Source organism: Pantherophis guttatus, chromosome 1, assembly GCF_059756535.1.
Source record: "Pantherophis guttatus breed Tessera chromosome 1, ASM5975653v1, whole genome shotgun sequence".
Classification (NCBI taxonomy): Eukaryota; Metazoa; Chordata; class Lepidosauria; order Squamata; family Colubridae; genus Pantherophis; species Pantherophis guttatus.
In genome coordinates this window covers 168652229-168667244 of record NC_142063.1, presented here as the reverse complement: position 1 = coordinate 168667244, position 15016 = coordinate 168652229, and the positions used below count along the sequence as shown (strand labels likewise).

At 35.0% G+C, this 15016-nt stretch overlaps 1 protein-coding gene and 1 long non-coding RNA gene across 7 annotated transcripts in view; one reads left to right on the top strand and one right to left on the bottom strand.

Moving 5' to 3' along the window:
- The window catches only part of SPATS2L (spermatogenesis associated serine rich 2 like), a 45487-nt gene that overhangs the window by 18993 nt on the left and 11478 nt on the right, over positions 1-15016 (bottom strand). The window contains exon 1 of one of the 6 annotated variants that reach the window (XM_034430294.3): positions 7071-7288. The exons of 3 other annotated variants lie outside the window; for them this stretch is intronic. The gene's annotated coding sequence lies outside the window, so the exon portion shown is untranslated. Of the gene's footprint in view, positions 1-243; positions 376-2397; positions 3006-7070; positions 7289-15016 lie in introns of those variants that run through there. 2 more of the 6 variants (XM_034430285.3, XM_087882134.1) reach the window with 2 other exon arrangements.
- Positions 2871-11445, top strand: LOC117673157 (uncharacterized). Its single transcript, XR_004593453.3, has 2 exons — positions 2871-3349; positions 8771-11445. It is a non-coding gene; the product is annotated as an uncharacterized LOC117673157 (long non-coding RNA).

Below are 15016 nucleotides of genomic sequence, written 5' to 3'. Positions count from 1 at the left end.
TGTTATTTCAAGGACAGTCCCATTGAAAACAGCCTAACTGTTAGGTGACAAGGATGTGAGTGACTATAAAACTGTGCCTTATATTACAGGAATAATTGGAACTACTAACCAGCTGAAGATGAGCACAGAACCTCCAGGACCCAATTTTTACTGTTCCAGGAGTTGAGAGTTCAGGAATATCCCCAGAATGCATACCAGCCCCATCCAGATATGAAGTTGGTAATGTACTAAACTAATGCAAACCTATAGTCGCTCAGTTTGCTAGGATTGAGTCTCAACCCAATTCTCTCCATCCAGACCCTTACTGCTTCCAGGTCAAGAATTCCATTGCATCTCCCAGACGTTCCCATGTAGAGATGTATAACTGATGTTAGCCTTATGAGGTAGACCAGACAGGAAATATGAACAGATGAGCTAATTCTACATTATTGTAAGATTATTACATGAACATATTCTTGCAAGACTGAAAGTATATCCCTCCCTCTATCCCCTTTATAGCCCATGAATCTAGGGAAGATCACTTCTGAGCTTCTTGCCCCACCCACATTCTCACTGTGGGCTAAGCTGCGTTTTATCTGACCCCTTGGCTGTATCGCTACATCCTGTCTCTCAAGGTTATTCCCACATTCCATTACTATTATATTTAGTCTCATTTCCTTCAGAGGTTGTAGCATTAGTCAAGCCCAGAGCCACCAGAAAGTGATCTGTCCATTTAAGTTTCTGCTTTAGTGAAGATAATGGAGTGGAATAAATTAGCTCAGTCCCATTTTTATCTCAAAGATTATTCATTACATTTTTATAATAAGGAAAAGAACAAAATCAAATAATCCTGAACTGAAGAATTTCTTCTGAGTACCAAAACATAACAGAACTTGAGTTTCTTCATTATAAAATTCCCAGCTATCCAAATTTTATTTACCTTAGCACTACTATATCATTTAAGATGATTGTTCATTTATATTTAAAACTGAACACAAAACAGGTATTACAATGAAAAACCTTAGCTCAAGATTTGCTTCTTCCTTTCAGATTCTGAATATTAAATATTAAGAATATAGTATATATATATGGAAAGTCTTTTAAGAAAAGGTTGAAAGTCTCTGTCACTGTATAAACTGTCTTGGGTGTAGGAAGTGGAAAGAGAATAAAGGAAATAAAATACCGCTAACCTTCTGGGATTGGTTTCCAAGCACACTCAACCTGATTAAGAAAAATGCTTTCTTATCTCTTACATGGCAGGGATAAGAGGCTGTAAACTGATAAATATTATGTCTTTATTCCAAGACTTGGCTCTCATCTTGCAAGATAAAGATGTTTCTTTCACTATAATAGCCATATATTGGAAAAGGCTAAACAAAAGCTTCCCATTTCACATAATTTCTCACTCATGTATAAAGGGGCTTTTCATTTTCTTACAGAACACATAAAAACTTTTTATAGAAATTGCCAATGCAACACCAATAGAGTATGGAAATAAAGATGACAAAATATAGAAAGATTTATATTTTAATTGAAAAACTGAACAAAGAAAGGGAAGAGCGAGCAAAGCACATTTTAAAGAAAACCAATTTAAACATAAGAATGCCTATGCTTCTGTTCTCAGGTTTAAGCTATCTGGGCACTTATGAGAAATGGATATGCAATAATAATAATAATAATAATAACAACAACAACAACAACAACAACAACAACAACAACAACAACAACATCAGGTTGAGAAAGTTTTAGAAAATGAAAAACTCAATATCTTGTGGGACTTTAGGATTCAGACTGACAAGCACTTGGTCCACAACACACCTGACATAACAATAGTTGAAAAGAAAAAAGTATGGTTCATTGACATTGCAATACCTGGTGATGCACGGATTGAAGATAAGCAGCAAGAAAAAATCACAAAGTACCAGGACTTGCAAATTGAAGTTGAGCGACTGTGGAAAAAGAAATCGTGTGTTGTCCCGATTGTAATTGGAGCCCTTGGAGCAATACCCAAAGGGCTACCCCGCTATTTAGAAATTCTAAATTTGCCAGACTTGAACATTTTGACTCTACAAAAAACCACCTTACTCAGAACAGTTTACATCCTCCGATGATACCTTAACAGTTCCTAGGTCCTTGGTTAGGACTCGAGCTGCTGAGCTATTAACCAGCCTCAAAGGCTGTGAATCTCACTAAAGATTAAATAATAATAATAATAATAATAATAATAATAATAATAATAATAATAATAATAATAATAATATGCCACTAGTGATAGGCCCCTTGGTGCAATCCCGTCTGGACCACCACTATCAGCATTGACCAAATCACCACCGCTCAATTGCAAAAGGCAGCTTTAGTTGAAACAGCTTACATCCTTAACACATCAAACAACATAAATAATAAAATATGAAATTTTACCCAGTGATCTAAGCAAATAGATGATAAATCCATCGATAGGAGTTCAATGAGACTTAAATCATCATTTTAGTTCAGCAAGACACATCCACATTGTTCCATTTTTCCAAAAGTGACAGTCAAGGCTAAGCCACAGATTTGCCCTAAAGATCAAGAGATTAAAATGGGGTGTGCCATTTTTGCACTCTTTGGCTCAGCCATTCTGGCAGAAGCAAAGAGATAAAAAGTACGGAGACAAAAGTTCCTCAAGTGTTGGGCTGGTTTTTTTAAAAAAAAAAAAAAATTACTGCCAATGCATATTGTTATCTTTTAAACCTGTAAATGTGTAAACAATCTAATGCTTGCAGCAATAACGGGAACACTAGATTCTTTCCTCTGATGCTGCTGACACTGCAGGAAGTAGTTTACTTTTCCAATTGCTGGAACACAAAAGAGGAAAGGTAAAAAGAAACAAAACAAACAGATGCAGCTACTATAGCTGGCTCAGGAATTTTGGGAGTTAAAAGTCCAAAGAACTTCAAGCTGCCAAGGTTGAGAAGCACTGTCCCAAACTAACCTAGGGCCTAGATACAGAGCCAGGTCTTAAGGACTCATTTAAAACAAAAAAAAAGAAAAAAAGAAAAAAGAAAAAGAAAGGGGGGAGGAAGGTAACCATCGAACTTTCAGGTTTAGCTAGCAGTACAAAGAAGAGTAGCAGGATGAACAGTGATATGCAAATTGGTTCTCTGAAGAGAAGCACTTGCTGTGGCACTATTGCTGCCACCAGCTTATGTTCCCTAGAAATTTTATGATCCAGGGCCAAAAACATTTTGAAGAATTTCAATTGTTAGGGCTAAAGTCCCAGCACCCGTTGCTTCTCATTAAAGAGTCAAGCCAACATTTGTTTAATCAAAAGGAAGCCAGACTACCATGCTGCGTTCTGCTTTCTGTTAACCATAAGGCACCATCACTGAGGGTATGTATCTATCTCTTTGTTGCCAGTATTTTTTTCTCTCTTTCAAACAGAAATGAAAAACCAAACATGGGAAGTTCTACAAGCTGCCACTTTATGCATTTTCAGCTTGCCAGGTGGCTGAGTCACTCCAAAAGAATCCTCGCTGGGGCTGACAAGTGTTTGCCAAATTCCAACTTTGCCTTAGCTGAATTTAACCTTTTTTTTAAAACTGAAAGTTGATTCCAGTTTATAATGTACTAGTGCCAGACTATCAAGTGTTCTTTCTTTCCCCATTGGCTTCTTATTGCAATCAATACAGTGCTATAATCTAGGCCTTTTAATAAAACTTGGATGATTCTGTCAGGACTCAACTTTTAGTCCTTTGTAAATTTCATTTCTGCTTCCATCTTGTTTGCCATGCAAGGTTCTTCTTGTAGATTGTTGAATGACTGACTGACTGATGGTGCTGTCCCAGAAGTGGGTGCCATTTTGAGAGCAGACACAATTTTTGCAATCCGAAAATTGTGGCTGCTTCCAAAATGGCACCCGCTTCCAGGATGGCACCATGCAACTTCTTTATAGGAAGACTGCACAGCAGATCAGCTGATTCCACTTGGGAGAAGCAATCTTTGAAAAAGTAAGTAAATGAGGCAAGTTGGAGGAGAAGTGACCCAAGGGAGTGGTACCCAGCAGGGCAGGCAGCAGGCCAAGGCCAGGATGAGAAGTAGGCCTAAAGAGTAAGACACAGCAAGATGGGATGGGGCGGGGCAAACAGGCAGGTTGGGACAGTTGTCCCTGTGGTCAGTCATAAGGGCAGGTGCATTGCCAAGCACCCAAAATTTAACTGAAATGACCGCAGATATTACTATACTATAATTTTAAAATATACTTTTTAAATACAGAAACATTTAGTGTTTAATCTCATAGCTCTTGACTTTAATATTTCTTTTTTCTTTTGTATATACTTAGCAACATACTTATTACTTACTGGGGTCTTGCTAAACACTAGACCCTAGCGTTTAATTTGTACTGTCATTTCTAATTTGAAAATAATTGTATCAGAAACTGGAATAGATTATATATGCATTCACACACACACAAATGTACATAAACAAATAATGAAAAGCATACAAATAAAATAATATTTTCCATTTTGGCACAGTATTTTGCTCTAGCAAAAGAAATAACTTCACCTTGCACTGGTTCATTTTTTTCACCTTGTATTGTTAGCGATTGCCATTTATAATTTTCATGTTTCCAGTGTTTCAATTCTTAATAATGAAAAGTTTTGTCTACAAATACAATCTTTTTTTAATAACTCACATGTAAATGGATTTGGAACACTACCATGCCAGTATATTTGTTAAGCCTGCCAAAGAGCATTTGCAATGAAAAACATCACTGCAAAGAATCACAGGTGATCTTTCTTTATGGCATTATTACAGCATAATTAAAATTTATCTGGCTTATTTAATGACTGAAAGAAATGATATGTTAGCAAATATGCAGGGAAGAAAAAGTTGGATGTGGTTTATCAAAATACGATTAAGACAATGAGACTGGAGATATTATGTGATTCTAATCCACAAAAACATTTTGAAGGCATGAATAATTTTAAAAGAGTAAGGATTATAAATTTAATTGCAAATTTATTATTACAAGACAAAGTACATAATAGAAGCAAACCGTATATAGAATTTCTGAAATAAACACAGTAAACTTCTTGCTTATGAATATTTCTAACAAATATCCCTCTGGGTTTTTATTCATTGTATTCATTTTTAAAAATACTTAAAGTGCTATTCAATACTTTTACTGATTTCATTCAAAACTGATGAGGATAGAAGGCAAAGAAAGAAGCTTGAATATTATTTGCATATATAATTTATTCAAGCCAAATTTTCCATCAGGTGGCTTATTCATTCTCTAGTAAGATTCACACATCATATTAAGTTATGTTTAAACTACATCTTATTGAAGGAACCATCGAGTTTGCTTCTTTGTGTATTTGCCAACATATTTATTTATTTCAATGATTAAATGACACTATGCCTTAATATGATGTGTGAATCAGGTTTTTTCAAGAATTTTCTGTCCAGAAACCTTGTTTCATTACATAATCAGATGTAACATCTGAAAAACAGGTACTTTAAAAATGCTTATATGAAAAAAAATGTGTTTGCAATTGAAGCACAAGAAATGACAGAAACCTATCAAAAGAAAGCTTCTATATAAAGGGATATGTATACTTGGAAGATAGGTTGTAATACTTTTCTTTAAGTGATTTATGAGATTACATGTCATGAGTTTTTAAACAGATTGATGAAATGATTATCCTAGGGATAATACTGAAGGTTTTCATTTGTGATGAATAGAAACTGCCTGATGATTTCAGCCACCATTGTCCAAAGGACTGATATCCTGTACTGTATTTAATTTTGCATATATGTTCTGCTTTCACTCTTTTTTATTTTATTTTATATATCAGAGATTATGTGGCATCTAATCAGAGATGGAGATAAATAATGAAAAAATAGTTTTGTTTTCATCATATATATGGGTGTGATATTCTATCTATCTATCTTATCTATCTATCTATCTATCTATCTATCTATCTATCTATCTATTTATCTATCTATCATCCATCCATCCAGTATATAGCTATCTCACACACGTGTTTTTATACATGCATGTACATAAATAGATAAATAATGTTTTACACACACACACACAAATTCTATTAGCAGCAATAGACATGTTTTCCTCAAAGTTATATAAATACTGCTCTAAAATAATTTTTGGCTTTAGGAATTACTAAACCCTTCCCAAATCTTTTGCTTGATCTAATTTATTTTCTATTGATCTGAACAGCTGGTATATTTCTGTCTTCCTTAAAATAGGAATATGTAGGTACCAAATACAACAATTTTCTTTATCATAAGCATATATGAAAAGTGAAAGCACTGTAACAAACAGCATTCACTTTCCACCTCATTAAAAGGCAACCAGTGCCATGGTGGAACTAATAGATAAACTAAGTCAACAAAGAAAATGCAGAGACAGGCAGAGGGAGCGGTAGATGTAAAAAATTACCCAAACTGGTTGCTTGGCAGCAGTTAATAGGTAAATGAAATCTAATGTGTGTTCATGACTGCATTTGGCCGAGTCCAAAAGAATGCTTGCAAAACAAATTATCATGACAGACAATTTTGTGTTGCTGTGAAGCAAGCAAAACTAATCCTGGGACACAAGGCATCCCATCTAGAAGTCTGTAAGGGAATTCAAAGCATTCTTCACTTAGCTCTAAATTTTTTGGAAGTGGACAAAGAAAAGCAGGACTTGTTGGTTGTAGTCCTGAAAATCATCTAGCTGGGGTCCAAAAACAAGTTAACTTAGTTAAAAACATTTTTGTTTACAAGACTTTAAAAATCTTTGTTGTCTTAACTCTGATAATTTTTAACCCCAGTTGTCTTATTTCTGCTTCCAATTTTTACTGGTAGGTTTTATTAGATCTTTATCAAACTGATGTTTTATTTGCTTCATATTTTACTTTGCAATTTAATTTTATAGCTGCATTTAAGCATGTGTTAGAAATCAATAAGCATTATGCTGGTTTTTTAAAAAAATAACAGGATTATGCCTTCAGTGAAATTTTTCTTTTTCTAGGAAACCATTAGATTTGAAAATCACTAAATCAATAAACACTAGTTATTAATATTCTACAAAACGGACGTTGACTTACCTGAACGTCCCTTCCAGGCGCGCTGATGGAGAATAAAATATATCACCAGAATTATAAGACAGATCTAATTACACAAATATTTATTATTCACTCACTCACTCACTCTACCTATCTACCTATCATCATCTCATAAAATCTTAACAGCTGTATAATAGCTGAGTAATCTTTAATTGTGAATTGACCTCTAATTGTGAATTGACCTTACAGAACTTGCAACTAACTATCCTACTGAAGCAGGGACCACATTTCACAATATGACATAATAGACAAAAAGATGACATGAAGCCCACCATTGCTCATTTTCTGACACTGCATTTATTACAGGATGTCATTGTCCAGTTTTTTAATGTCAGCATTAATGTCAGGCCATATTAACTGCTACATCACCATCCTTCCTTTGTTTGGCACACATAAAGTGTGAAACCCTGCAAACGCCCAAACCTGTTTGACTCTCCAAAATTTGTGGCAAAAAGAACAGTGTAGATTTTTTTTTTTAGAATGCCAATCAGAATATTTTAGCTATTTTTTTGAGTAATTACAGAGTTATGAAAAAACATGTAATATATTCAAAAGCATTTCACTTCTGTAAGTAGAAGAAAGTGGACCTCTAAAGGACGATAATTTATTTTCTATGAGATCTGGCCACCTTTTTAGATAAGCCTACAAATTGAAAATGTGGTGGAAATTATGACCCATTTTGGAGATTGTCAGGGTTCAGATGGAGAAAAACAGGTTCAGGTGGAATGCTGTTGATGAATCTGAATGATTCCAAGACTCCTCCAGGAACAGAAGGCTCACCATCTGAGAGTCCTCCTAGAATCATGGCTGTGGCCATGAGAGCTTTTGCACAGCTTCAGTTACTGCACCAGCTCTGCAGCCTTACCTGGAACAGTAAGAAGTCATATTGTTTGTCACCTATCAATTGCATGACTATAATTCACTTTATATATGGCTACTCTTGAATACCACCAAGAAGCTGCAGCTAGTTCAGAATGCAGAACACTGATGTCAAACTTGCAGTGTCATGTTGCCAACACGTGACGTTTTACAATATATTTTCCCTTCGCGGAGCTGGGGTGGGCGTTGCCTGGGCGTGACACATCCGGCACTCAGGCCACCAATTGGACACCCCTGATGTAGAAGCATGCATATTTCATTGTGAATGGTAGAACTGCCATATTACACCGCTGCTGCATGAGCTGCACTGGTTATCAGTAGGTTTCAGAATACAATTCTAGTTGATGATTACTATAACTTCCTACATAGCTTGAAGTGTAGGTATCTTGGACATTGGCTTTTACCAGACCATTTATGCCTGTCCTACACAGATGATCAGAGAATATCTGCTAAGAATACCCACCTGTGACACTATATACATATATACACACATTTCTAGTTACTATTTTAATTATTTTATCCTGATTTTTACCCTTCTTAATATGTAAATTATGTAAGCTGCTTAGTGTCCAGTTGTTTTCAGGTTAGATATACTGGATAAACAAATAAATGAAATCAATTTCTGATTCAAAATAAAAATATTTCTCAACAGGAACTCAAATATTGATGATACAAATTCTGTCCTGTTTGGACACAATTAAACTATTTTTTTAATATAAGAGTAAGAAAGAATGGATTATATTATTGGCTTTTTGCACTATTTGTACATATCACAACATTAAATCTCTCTGTCATGCCTCCAGAGTCTGAATCTGTAGGGGAAGATGATCTGGAACAAGAATTGACAAGAGATGGAGAGGCCAGTTCCATTGGCCTTGGAGGAAACTGGGGAAGGGCAGAGTCAGTCCAGGCAAGGGAGAGCTCAGGAGAAGAGCAAGGACTACCCCCTCCTGATCTGAGAGCAAGAAGGGAAGAGAGACAACGAGATCAATGCAGATTGAGCCGGCTATGAGGGAAGAGAGTGCCCCACCCCCTTTCACAAGACACACCTGGGAACTAAGAGGTAAAGAGGTGCCGATGGGAGGGGCATTTGTCGGGAACAAGCGTTGAATCTGTGGAGCCTTGTGTGCACTTGCCAAAGCCATCTTCCTTTTCAGGAAATATATGTACTAACTAAATAAATAGAAATATAGAATTAACCACACAGTGGTTAAAAGAAATGAGTTCTGGAAAGTAAAATTCCAATATCTGATCCTCTATTAAATGACAAGACGACTATATTTTATTTATGTTGTAATTCATTGATAAGTGGAAATACAGCATGATTGATATTGATATTTATTTTATTTAATGTGCTGAGTGTCTAGTATAATATTATTTGAGGAATATACAAGTATTCCTGAGGTTACAGCAGTTCACTTAATGACCATTCAAAGTTACAAAGGCACTTTAAAAAGTGACTTATGATCATTTTTCACACTTAAGACTGTTGCAGTATCCCCACGGCCATGTGATCGAAATTCAGACACATATCAACTGACTCATATTTATGACGTTTGCAGTATCCTTTTGACAAGCAAAGTCAATGGGGAAGCCAGATTCATTTAACAACCGTGTTACTAACAAACTGCAACAATTCACTTAATAACTGCGGCAAGAAAGGTCATAAAATGGGGCAAAACTCACTTAACAGTTACAGTGTAAATATTGCAATTGACAAGGTGATTCCTGTAGAGGAACGTGGCAGAACTCAATCACAATCTGGGTCTAAATGCAGTAGCAGAAAGCATCTATTAGAAATTGAAAACTAGCATGTACTTTCAAATATGTCATTTTACTAAATGGCATGTATCAAAAGGGCTATTTTAAGGTTGTTTATATCGCATAAAAAACAACCCACAAAATTATAGACATTGTAGTGCAAAGTATTATGTGGACACAGCAGTGGTTTTCCACTAAAATGTTTTGCATTAAAACCTCAGATTGGATACCTATGGTCTATCTCTAACATTTGCGGGATTTTTTAAAAAATAGCTTACATTTTCTCAGCTTTACATTGATTTTTTTTTTAATGGTATGTTGGACAGCAGATTTCATGTCACCAAAAATATTTACAGTATGCTGTAAAATATTGCTTTATTTTAAAAAATGTGTGACAAATGACTTGATTTTTTTCTCCTGCTTTATATTTTTATATATTGTTTCTGAATCTTTATGGCAACTTGTTCTATGGGGTTGCAGATATTTTGAACTAAACAAAGTATTTATTATTCCATGCTTACTATCAAAAAACTGTTTTGTGAGATTAGCAGGGGTAATAAAAATCAAGATGGTGATCACAACCATCTGATCAAGGCTACACTTTTTAAAGTGTATTTTGAGTTATTTGATACCACTAGAAATTACTGACATGAAATTTATGTGTTTGTGTGTATGTTGGTGTATCTTTTTTATTGGAGTTAAATAAATTTTAACTCCAATAAATTAGAGGAAACAACGTGATGCCAATATAAAAAAGAATGGACAATGTTTTTCCATGTTTGTCCATAGATGTTTTCTACTATATAATTTTATGATATGACTTACCTTTTTAAAAGATTTCCCACCATCCTCTCCACTTTCTAGCAAGATCTCTTCTGATTTGTTCTACCTGCTTTCATGGAAGTCTATCATAAATTGGCTGCCAAAATCCATCCATCATTAGATAACAGCAATTCTGTGAGCCCTACTTCATCTGCTATTTTGTGGGGTGGAACTTGGAGGCAGTATGATAGCATGCAGGTGGGACGCCGATGTAGCTAGCCTTCAAGCACTCTGTGAATTGGTGAGGTAGAATGGTTTGGGTGGAAAGAAAATGCACAAGGCAAAATGAGTGGCTGAGCCCTGAAGAAAGCTTCCAAAGAGTCTTTGTTCTTTTTTTTGGTGGGTCCTTCCCCGTTGCAACACTCCACCTCTTCAAAAATGAAGGTGCTTACTACTTTTGTAGGTAAATGGGGAAAAAGGATGAAGATCCAGTATAACCAGGGTATTCCTTAGTAGAGTTAATTAAATATTTGCTTCTAGAAAGCAATTTTATTATTTTTTCAGTAAAACTCTTTCTATCCTGCCAGGGACAAACAAAATAACTTCTGTGTGACCTGCATAAATTGCTTCACCACTATGGACATCTATGGCAGACATAAAACTGATTTATCTCATTTCTCTAATGAGGTAGAACAATTATCCAAGTTTATACTTAGTGTGATCAATGATAGTTAGAGTATCTAATACTTTCTTTTTAAATACTATCAGGAGTCTTTAGGATTGTTGCCTCTGTCTTTAAATATTTAATTTAAAGTTTCGGAACTGAAGCAGCCAAAGTAGTTCTGTTACATTTTCATTCAATTAAGTTTGCCTATGTTTTAATGGAACGACTATCAGCTTTTTTATCAACAATTCCTTCATGTTTATTAAATAAACACCTATATATCTATACACACATTGAGGTCAGATTATTCATTTTATACTCTCCTTGGAAAACCTGAAGACTGAGGAATCAATTGCTAATCTAACAATTCCGAAAATGTAAAAAGCAGGAAGAAGAGATAACTCAACATGGAGGCAATTTACAGATTATGTTATGAGTGCAGAGTCTAAGACAAGCACATATAAATCTCTGCATAAGTGCATCTGAAAGCATGAATCAAACTGGGCTAGAATGCATTAATACTTCTGTGGATTATGTTGAAAGAGGCTCTGGCTGAAGTAAAAACCTATCAGACTTCTATTGTCAGCAATGGGTTTCATTGCTTCATTGTGCTTTTCAGGAAAGATAAAAAATAGAACAATGCTGTGAATGAGAAATTCAAGGAAACCATTTCAAAGAAGCAAACAAAAGTAAAAGTACAGGCAGTCCTTGACATACAACCACAATAGAGCCCAAAATTTCCATTACTAAACAAGACAGGTACATCAGTTTTGCCCCATTTTACAACTTTTCTTGCCACACTTGTTAAGTGACTCACTGCAATTGTTAAGACAGTAACATGGTTGTTAAATGAATCTGGCTTCCCCTTTGACTTTGCTTGTCAGAAGGCCACAAAAGTTGATCACATGAGCTGGGATACTGCAACCATAAATACAATTGCCAAGGGTCTGAATTTTGATCACATGACCACAGGGATGCTGCAATGGTCATAAGTGTGAAAACGATCATAAGTCCCTTTTTTTAGTAGTGTTGTAACTTTAAACAGTCACTAAATAAATGGTTGTAAGTCGAGGAATATACTGTAAAGCAGTGTCCAGGTTTGCTTACTGAATTGATAGCATTTTGAAAAGTGTATTGTTTGTACCTAAAAGTATATAGAGAATGAGACCTTTCATGTTCAAATTCTGGAGAAGGAAAACAAGGAGAACAAAAAGAAAAACAGTGAGATTTGTTGAAGTTAGCCATGACTATAGTAAGGGGGTAAATAATTTTTACACAAGCATCAGTTGACACAAAATCCTCCAAACTCATGATCCATCCTGTGAAATAATAATTTATGTATCAAAACAATAATTTCACAAAGATTATTTACAAAGTTAAACCATAACATTTTTTTGATGTTTCTTAATTGGCTTGCCTGATATATGTTGTTAATGTCACTAAAAACTTGGTAATATCATATGAAATTGATATTATTATGCTAGAGAAGAATACTCTATTCTGAGATATATCAATACTTTTCTTCTTACAGAAATCCTCCAAAGGGCCTTTCTCTTTTTGATTTTTTTAAAAGTAGTCTGGTTGAAGAAAAGGAAGATGAATATCTAGAAATATATATAGTTTGTAATATGAAAAATTTAATGTTCTATTCCAATCTATAACTTCAGGTAGTTCTCTTCTTATGATGAGTTGTTTAATGACCATTTCAAAGTGTGATGGCCTTAGAAAGGCCTGAAAAGCACTTGTGGTCATTGTAAAACATTGCATCCCTCTCCCATAGTCATGTGATTATGATCTGGGTGCTCAGGAAAAAAATAAAATGTTTCATCCTCTTCATGTTTTCTTGGAAATCATGGGACTAAGTTTTCATTGAAGACAACTGAGATCATGGGATTAACTTTCACAGAAATCTCCAAAGAATATATTTTAAGAGCCCAACCTATGCCCTTCTAAGGTTAAAGTTGTGCATATAACTGGCCCTCTTTTTTCTGTTACTTTGAATGTACACACAATGCCCCTTTCATACAGTATTACTCTAACATTGTCAAGTTTTTTAAAAATTGCTGATTGCATAAGGGGAAAGCTCAAACATAGATAATGTATTTTCTCTCTGTTTGTCAGCAAAATTTGCTGAGCCAGCACCATTATTTCAGGTATTTTCATTTTTCAGTATTCACTGCACAATCCAGAGAGAAATAAGAACAATCTTAACACCCCCAACCTAAGCATTTGAACTTGATAGGCTATGACTGCAATATCTTCGCAGCCAAATTCTGAATTCCAAGTCCTAGAAAATATGGAATCTAAGAAGACAAGAGCTCTAAATTATAAGTAACAATGATTTAATTTGCGATTATTCTCTTTAAGCCCTATGCCCTTTTATATCCTCAATCATAATCCCTTGGACACTTCTTAATTCTGTGAGATACGATACAAAAGACACAAGAAAGCCTAAAAGGGTTGTGCAGCACTTTGAGTTCAGTTTGGAAAAAACACTTTAAGTAGCTGTAGATAGATGCTACATTTCATCACTAAGTACTCTAAAGCAAGTGCCATCAAGCCCTAATTCCTAATAAAGTAGTTTTACCCCTTGGCAACAAGAGATATTATTCCAGGGTATTTATAGTGATTACAATGAGAACTATGTATATGACGTAACTAGCACTCAAAAATCATCAAAGAATTTGTGCCTAATTTTGAGCACATCCCTATTTTGGGATTAGTTTTACTTCAACTGGACTTTGAAGAATCAGGAAGAATATTGGTGCTTTGGGGGATTGGAGACACCTCATGACAATACAAACAAATGGATCATCAAACCGGACTTCTCACTTGAACCACAAATGACGAGGCTCAGATTATCCTACTTTGGACACCTTATGCAAAGACCTAGCTCTCTTGGAAAAGTGTTGGGATAGGTGAAAGGAAAGAGAAGAATAGGATGAACAGCAGCAAGGTGAATAGACTCAGTTACAATGGCAATGGATGGATGGTTAGAGACCTAAAAGATTAGGAATCATGCAGATTGTGGTCATTAAGGATCGACACTGACTTGATGGCACATAATCACCAATCAATCAAATGAATCAATTTCTTTCAACAAGTGCTAATAATGATCATCCTTACAACAAAAGCGCACAGTGAATGCAATAATCTTTTTAATAATGTTATTGCTAATATATTACAGAATTGATCTTATAACACTCAATTGATGCATTATCTTGCTAAAGTTTTATATTTAATCTTGTAGCCTTTAAAAAAACCAACCTTTTCTCAGACAAATACTTGTACTAAACAGTAATATCCAATGAAGAAGAATTTTGGCATTTTTCTGTAATGATATTTTTTTCCACTCAGTACCAGCTCAAAAACATGAGGAATACCACAATGTTGTAAAGGGCTGTTATTTAACTTATTTCAAGCAAAATACCAAGTGGTTAAGAAATCAAAACATTCCATTGAGAACGCTTCCTTATAGCTGGCGCTTCCTTTTCATATTGTATTTCTCGCTATATAAAGTATATATTTTCATAACTTTGATGTATGTCATCCAAGTATCTAACAATATCTCGATTTAAAGGGTTTCCTTTTCAAGATCAATGTAAAGATAAATCTCATTCTGATGAATATGATGTATTTTAAATAAAATTTGTTACTTGTTTCCTACAACTGCATCTAAAGTGTAAATTTACATCCAAATTTACAGCAAATCTACATCCATTTTTTTATGTTTTCCTTTTTCTTAACAAATGAGAAGCCAACCTGTCTTACGGGGTGGCGGTTGATACCCCCAGACTTTTGGTCATGGGGGATTTCAACCTGCCATCTACCGGTGGGGCGTCTGGGATGGCTCGGGAGTTTA